The sequence below is a fragment of the Phocoena sinus genome, chromosome X (genome assembly GCF_008692025.1).
Source record: "Phocoena sinus isolate mPhoSin1 chromosome X, mPhoSin1.pri, whole genome shotgun sequence".
Lineage (NCBI taxonomy): Eukaryota > Metazoa > Chordata > Mammalia > Artiodactyla > Phocoenidae > Phocoena > Phocoena sinus.
This window is the reverse complement of record NC_045784.1, coordinates 97,137,642-97,143,589: the sequence shown is the minus strand read 5'-3', so window position 1 is coordinate 97,143,589 and position 5,948 is coordinate 97,137,642. Positions and strand designations below refer to the sequence as shown.

Genomic DNA, 5,948 nt, shown 5'->3' with positions numbered 1-5,948 from the left:
GGATTAATCTTCAAAATATGTTAAGCGTAAAAATCCAAACACAATGGAACACAAACTGTATGATTCCATTTATATGAAATCTGAAGGCAAGCAAAACCAATCTTTGGTGAAAAAAATTCAGAGCAACGGTTGCCCATGGGTAGGGAATTTTAATTTTAAAGGGGCACAAGGGAACTTTCAAGGAAATGGAAATGTTCTTTATCTTGTTTTGGTTGATGGTTACATGAATGAATGTTATCAAAACTCAATGAATGGGCTTCCCTGGTGGCGCAGTGGTTGAGAGTCCGCCTGCCGATGCAGGGAACACGGGTTCGTGCCCCGGTCCAGGAAGATCCCACATGCCGCAGAGCGGCTGGGCCCGTGAGCCATGGCCGTTGAGCTTGCACGTCTGGAGCCTGTGCTGCGCAATGGGAGAGGCCACAACAGTGAGAGGCCAGCGTACCACAAAAAAAAAAAAAAAAACCCCAAAAAACCTCAATGAACTGTGTAATTAGGATCTATGCATGTTAATGTATCAAGCATAAGCCATAGTAAAGGAAAAGGAAAACGTGTTGGTTCAAAGTAATGGTAGTAACACTGAAAATGCTTTTTATTTTAAAATTAGGTGGAAAAAAGTCAGGAAAAACTTTTTGTCTAGTATGTTTATAGATACAGTAGAAACAAGTGAAGAAAACATACCTAAAATAACTGAAAGGACATATGCCAAAATATTAACAAAGGGTTGGACCATGGGTATCTTTTTCCTTTCCCTCTGCTTAGCCACCATTTGTCAGATCATGTGTTCTGATTTTTTCTTAACTAGTTTATTGAATGACCAAGACTCACTCAATAGGTTATAATCAGAAATCAACTTTATCATATTTTCTATTGTCCTTTAAAACCTGCTCTGGGATTATTTCTTTTTTTCCACTCCTGGTTGGACCCTCACACATGTCCCAGAGGTTTTTTGTTCCTCTTGGATCATAAGCAAATATTCCCTTTGTTTTAACATTAAGGGTATAATCCATATAATAGTCACATTATTTTAGTTCAGTCCAATGTAATAGTTAAAACTCTAAGTTCTAATTTAAAGTTTTTCCCTTCTCCCAGGTAGGGCCTGACCCAAACTAGAAACCTGGAACAGGGGTAGATGGGCATAGTACATGACTACTCTATTTTCTAATTCACCTCTTCCTTGCTCACTATCCAAGATTTCTGTTCCCTACAAAGTTTTTAGTGAGGAAGAAACATAAAGTGCAGAAAAATGTTAAACTAGCACTGTGGTCTTCTGAATATAGAGATGTAATATTGTTTTTTTTCACTTGTGGGGTTTGTTTTGGAGTTCCATAAAAGAGACCTCTCAATGTAGATCTTCTAATGAGAAAATGCTTCTTTTTAAAATTGATTTCTTAAAATCTTCCTTTATCTGATGAGCTTTGGGTTTCATTGCAATATTGGAGTTAGATCATCCCACCATTGTCCCTTCTAAGATTCACCAGGCTGATTTTCTTTAAAAAGATCCATAGTTACTTCTTAAAAACATGTACCTTTGCCCCTTTTCAGAGGAAGTTCAGACTGCTGTAAACGGAGCCCTGTTTAATTTACAGCCTTGGACCAATGGTACTAGTTAGTCTCTCACCTTTAGCTTTTTCAGGCAAGTAATAGTCTTATGTCTCACAAACTTCATAAACACTTTTCAAACTCTCCCAGTGGTACACTGAAGCCTCTCTCTAACTTGCTTAAGACTTAAGAGTCTTCCTCTGCCCCATGCTAGAGCATGCACAGGACAATGCAATTCTCTCTAAAGATAATTTCCCTATCCATTTCCATATTAAGTCTTAAATATTCTCCAAGTAGATGAAAATATAATGTTGCATGAACCTGTTTCATAATCCTGTAGCATTTGTTGAACACGAGGTCTAGTTCTAGAACCACCACATCTAGTCAAGAAAGTTGTCCTGCACAAAAAGACACCTAGCAGAGGTGTTGTTCAGCTTACCAAGGCTTGTGCTAACCCCCCAGGATGGGTTCCTCTGTGCTCCCACAGCACAGTATGCACCCCTCTTATCATGACACTACAACCAGTATCATTTCTGGTTTTACTTATTTCTCTTCCTCACTAGATAGTAAAGTCTGTCTTTCCTCTGTGTATTTATAGGTCCTGAAAATGCTTGGCACATTATTAGATGACCAATAAATATTTGCCAAATAAATGAATAAACCTATTTTTGCCATATAATCTAATGAGAAAGTAAACTATAGTGCCCTGTTGCAATATTTCACCTGTTTTTGTGTTGCTGCTTTATTTTTTGACTTCTCTTGTGCACTGACAACATAGCAAGGACTTCCAAGATGGGAATCTAAAACATGGCCTCAGAGAAGGCATACAAATTAATTTAGCTCGTTTTGTTATAAAAAGCAGAACAAATATAAATTTCAAGTTGGTCACAATCATTGTATTAAGGGAATCTTTAAAATGATTTCCGCAGAGTCAATTAAAAATGTCTCTTGTTATCTAGGTTCTTAACTGGTTTATACTGTTTTCTCAGTTAGTGAGAAACTTCAAGAGAGACCCAGCAGACGAATACTGAATAAATTATCATATGTTAAGCAAAACTGTGTAAATGTCCTGAAGTGAATAAGCTGATGGTAAAGGCAGTTAAAAAGGAACATGGACTTTTCAATGGAATCTTTTAAGAAGAGCTCAGAGACCCTTTCCAGTTTTTATGATTTGCTGAGCACAGATGGCTGCATAAAAGGCCTAGCACTAACAAAATCTAGATTATTTCCTTCTTAGTATGTAAGTTCCACATAATTAAAATTTAACAGATTTATTGTGAAACATGTGGAGATTACAAAATTGTCTTGCTATATAATTTTTACATTTTAATTATCCTATAAAAAGAGCATAATAATAAACATAATGTTTAGGAATATTATTCTCTTCTACCTGGAAATGATAGATATTATAATTAGCACTTTAAATTTTCTTTCCATTTTGATAAGTACATTGCAATGAGAGTTTGTTTACATCTGAGTAGTGTTAACAATTTTGCCTTAACAGAGGGCAGTAAAATATTCACACATCACCACACCATAATAATAAAATAATATTACATATCATTTTAACAAACTGAAAAAAAGCCTGGATAAATATATTTTCACAGGCACACTACTGTCTTTTCACATATTATCAAAAAAGAGTAGTTGAGGAATTTCTGGGTTCCCACAGGGTAAATTCAGCTACCAAAATCTGAATCTTTATATTACCATCAGAAAATCATATATGATTATCTGTATCAAGAGGAATAAACTAAGTTCTCAATACCCCCTGTCTACAGCTTAGTTAAGATTTAGAGACTAGTACAATTTTTAAAATACTTGTAAGTGTGAACTAAGCATTCCAAACCAGTCAAACATGTTCAGGGCCCAAACCCGAGTAGAATAGCAGATAAACCATATGGAAAACAGGAGAAAGGAGCTGGGAACAAAGACAGCAGAGGTAGAACCAGAAAAATATCACTTCTGGAAAAAGAAGATTCCTTTATGAGAGGGAAATGATTAGAAAAATCTGAAAACTGATATATCAGAAAACTGGATAGTTGTGAATTTCAAGAAGTGGTCATGGAAGTGTGCAGAGCCAGAAGTAGCAGTCTTGAGAAGACACCACGTCTGCAAGAAAAAAGATGGAACTTGGAAGAGGGATGCATACTTTGGATGCTTTGCAGAGAGAGGAAAAAATGAAACAGGGAGAGGAAGGGAGAAAATGGACAGATGAGGGTAATTTAAGGGTCCTAGAGAAACAAAAGTAAATGAAAAAATCAAGCTCTACCACCTGCATAAAAATATGCCATTGATTTTTTTAAAAGCACTTCATTTAAAATTAGAAACCTAATGTATAAACAAAATGCATCAAATATTACTGGTCCTGAAGAAGTAAGATATTAAAAACAGAAAACACAAATATATTAGTATGAAACTATTTTATAAAGAAGAAAGTGATAATCAAATTATTCCAGCTAATAAAAATTATCTGGAAACATAAACAAAAGCAAGATAAAACATGAAGAACTAAAAAACTATAATAAGTACTCTAATGTGAATTTAACATTCAGAAAAAGTAAATTTCAGATATGAAATAAAACCTCTAGTCAGAAATTCAAAACCTCAGGTGCAAACAAACATACAAACAAAAAGAAATGAGAGGTGATCCAACTCAGGAATGAAGAAAAAAGAATAAGAAATAAAGATCATGATACAAAGTGCCCAAGGGAGAATGGATTCAAATAAATATCCAATAAGAGAAAAAGAAGAAATAAAAATGACCAAGTACCTGATAATGATCAAGTAACAACTTCTCCAAGAAAAACTGTAAACTCTATACACAAATCAGTCACAGGGGAGTGAACAAAAGCAGAAAGATTTTTCTAGAGGGTCCGTGAACTGAGAGAGGTAGATGTACAGTGTGAGTACCCTGTTTTTACTATTTGTAGCATGAGAGGTGGTATAGTTGGTGCTTTATAGGGAAAACTCAAGGCTTTCTGACCTTGGGAACAAGAAGATTGAGTCTGGAGCAACCATAACATTGGAAAGAGAGATCAGGGAACCAAGAAAGGAAACATCCAGAGAGTAGATCTTTATATCTCCTAATAACTCTGGCTGATGCTCCAGCCACACATGTGCAGAGTATACTCAAACTAATAAGAACTAATATTAAGAACTATTATATGAACTAATATATAAGCTCATTTGCTATATGAAAAAGAGTTTTCAGCTTGAACCCAGTGATCTTAATTGCCTACTAAAACAAAACACTCATCAGAGAAAAATAAAAGAACACAGAGTCTTCAGAATTTAGCTTTCATAATATCTTGGATACAATTCAAAATAATATGAAATTAGGGGAACTAGGAAAATGTGATTCCTTTTCAAGAGAAGAAGATAATCAGCTAGCATAACCCCCAAGATCTACCAATGATGAAATTAATAAACAAATATTTCAAAGCAGCCGTTATAATTATCCTCAACAGTGCAAAGCTGCGCACTCACAAATAGCAAAAAGATAGTAAATCTTATCAAATCAATAGAAATGTTTTAAAAATGGAAATTGTAGAGTTAAAAAGTAATATTAGAGATTTAAAATCGTATTCTCTGGATTGACTTAATAGCACAATGGCACTGACAAAAGAGTCTGTGAACTCGAAGATACATTGATAGAAATTATATAATCTGAAGAACAAGTGGAAAGGACTTTTTTTTTGGGGGGGGCATGCGGATTGTGGGATCTTAATTCCCTGACCAGCGATTGAACCTGGGCCCTCTGCAGTGAGAGCACAGAGTCCTAACCACTGGACCACCAGGGAATTCCCAGAAAGGATTTTAAGAAATGAACACAAGAGAATGGAAAGACAAATCACACTGGGAAGAGATATTTGCAAAAGATATATCTGATAAAGGACTATTATAAAAAATATACAAAGAAGTCTTACAACTCGACAATAAAAAATAAACAAGCCTGCAAAGAAGACATACAGATGGCCAACAGGCACATGAAAAGATGCTCAACATCGCTAATTATTAGAGAAATGCAAATCAAAACTACAATGAGGTATCATCTCACACCAGTCAGAATGGCCCTCATCAAAAAGTCTAAAAATAATAAATGCTAGAGAGGGTGTGGAGAAAAGAGGGAACCCTCCTACATTGTTGGCGGGAATGTAAATTCGTACAGCCACTGTGGAAAACAATATGGAGGTTCCTTAAAATACTAAAAATAGAGTTACCATATGATCCAGCAATCCCACTCCCAGGCATATATCTGGAGAAGACTCTAATTCAAAAAGATACACGTACCCCGATGTTCACACCAACACTGTTTACAGTAGCCAAGACATGGGAGCTACCTAAATGTCCATTGGCAGAGGAATGGATAAAGAAGATGTGGTATATATATATATATATATATATAT

The 5,948-nt window shown here is 35.4% G+C and overlaps 1 non-coding gene across 1 annotated transcript; it reads right to left on the bottom strand.

The window, feature by feature from the left end:
- Window positions 1-5,269: 5,269 nt before the first annotated feature.
- Window positions 5,270-5,342, bottom strand: TRNAE-CUC. The gene has a single exon. It is a non-coding gene; the product is annotated as a tRNA-Glu (tRNA).
- Between the last annotated feature and the right edge of the window lie 606 nt (window positions 5,343-5,948).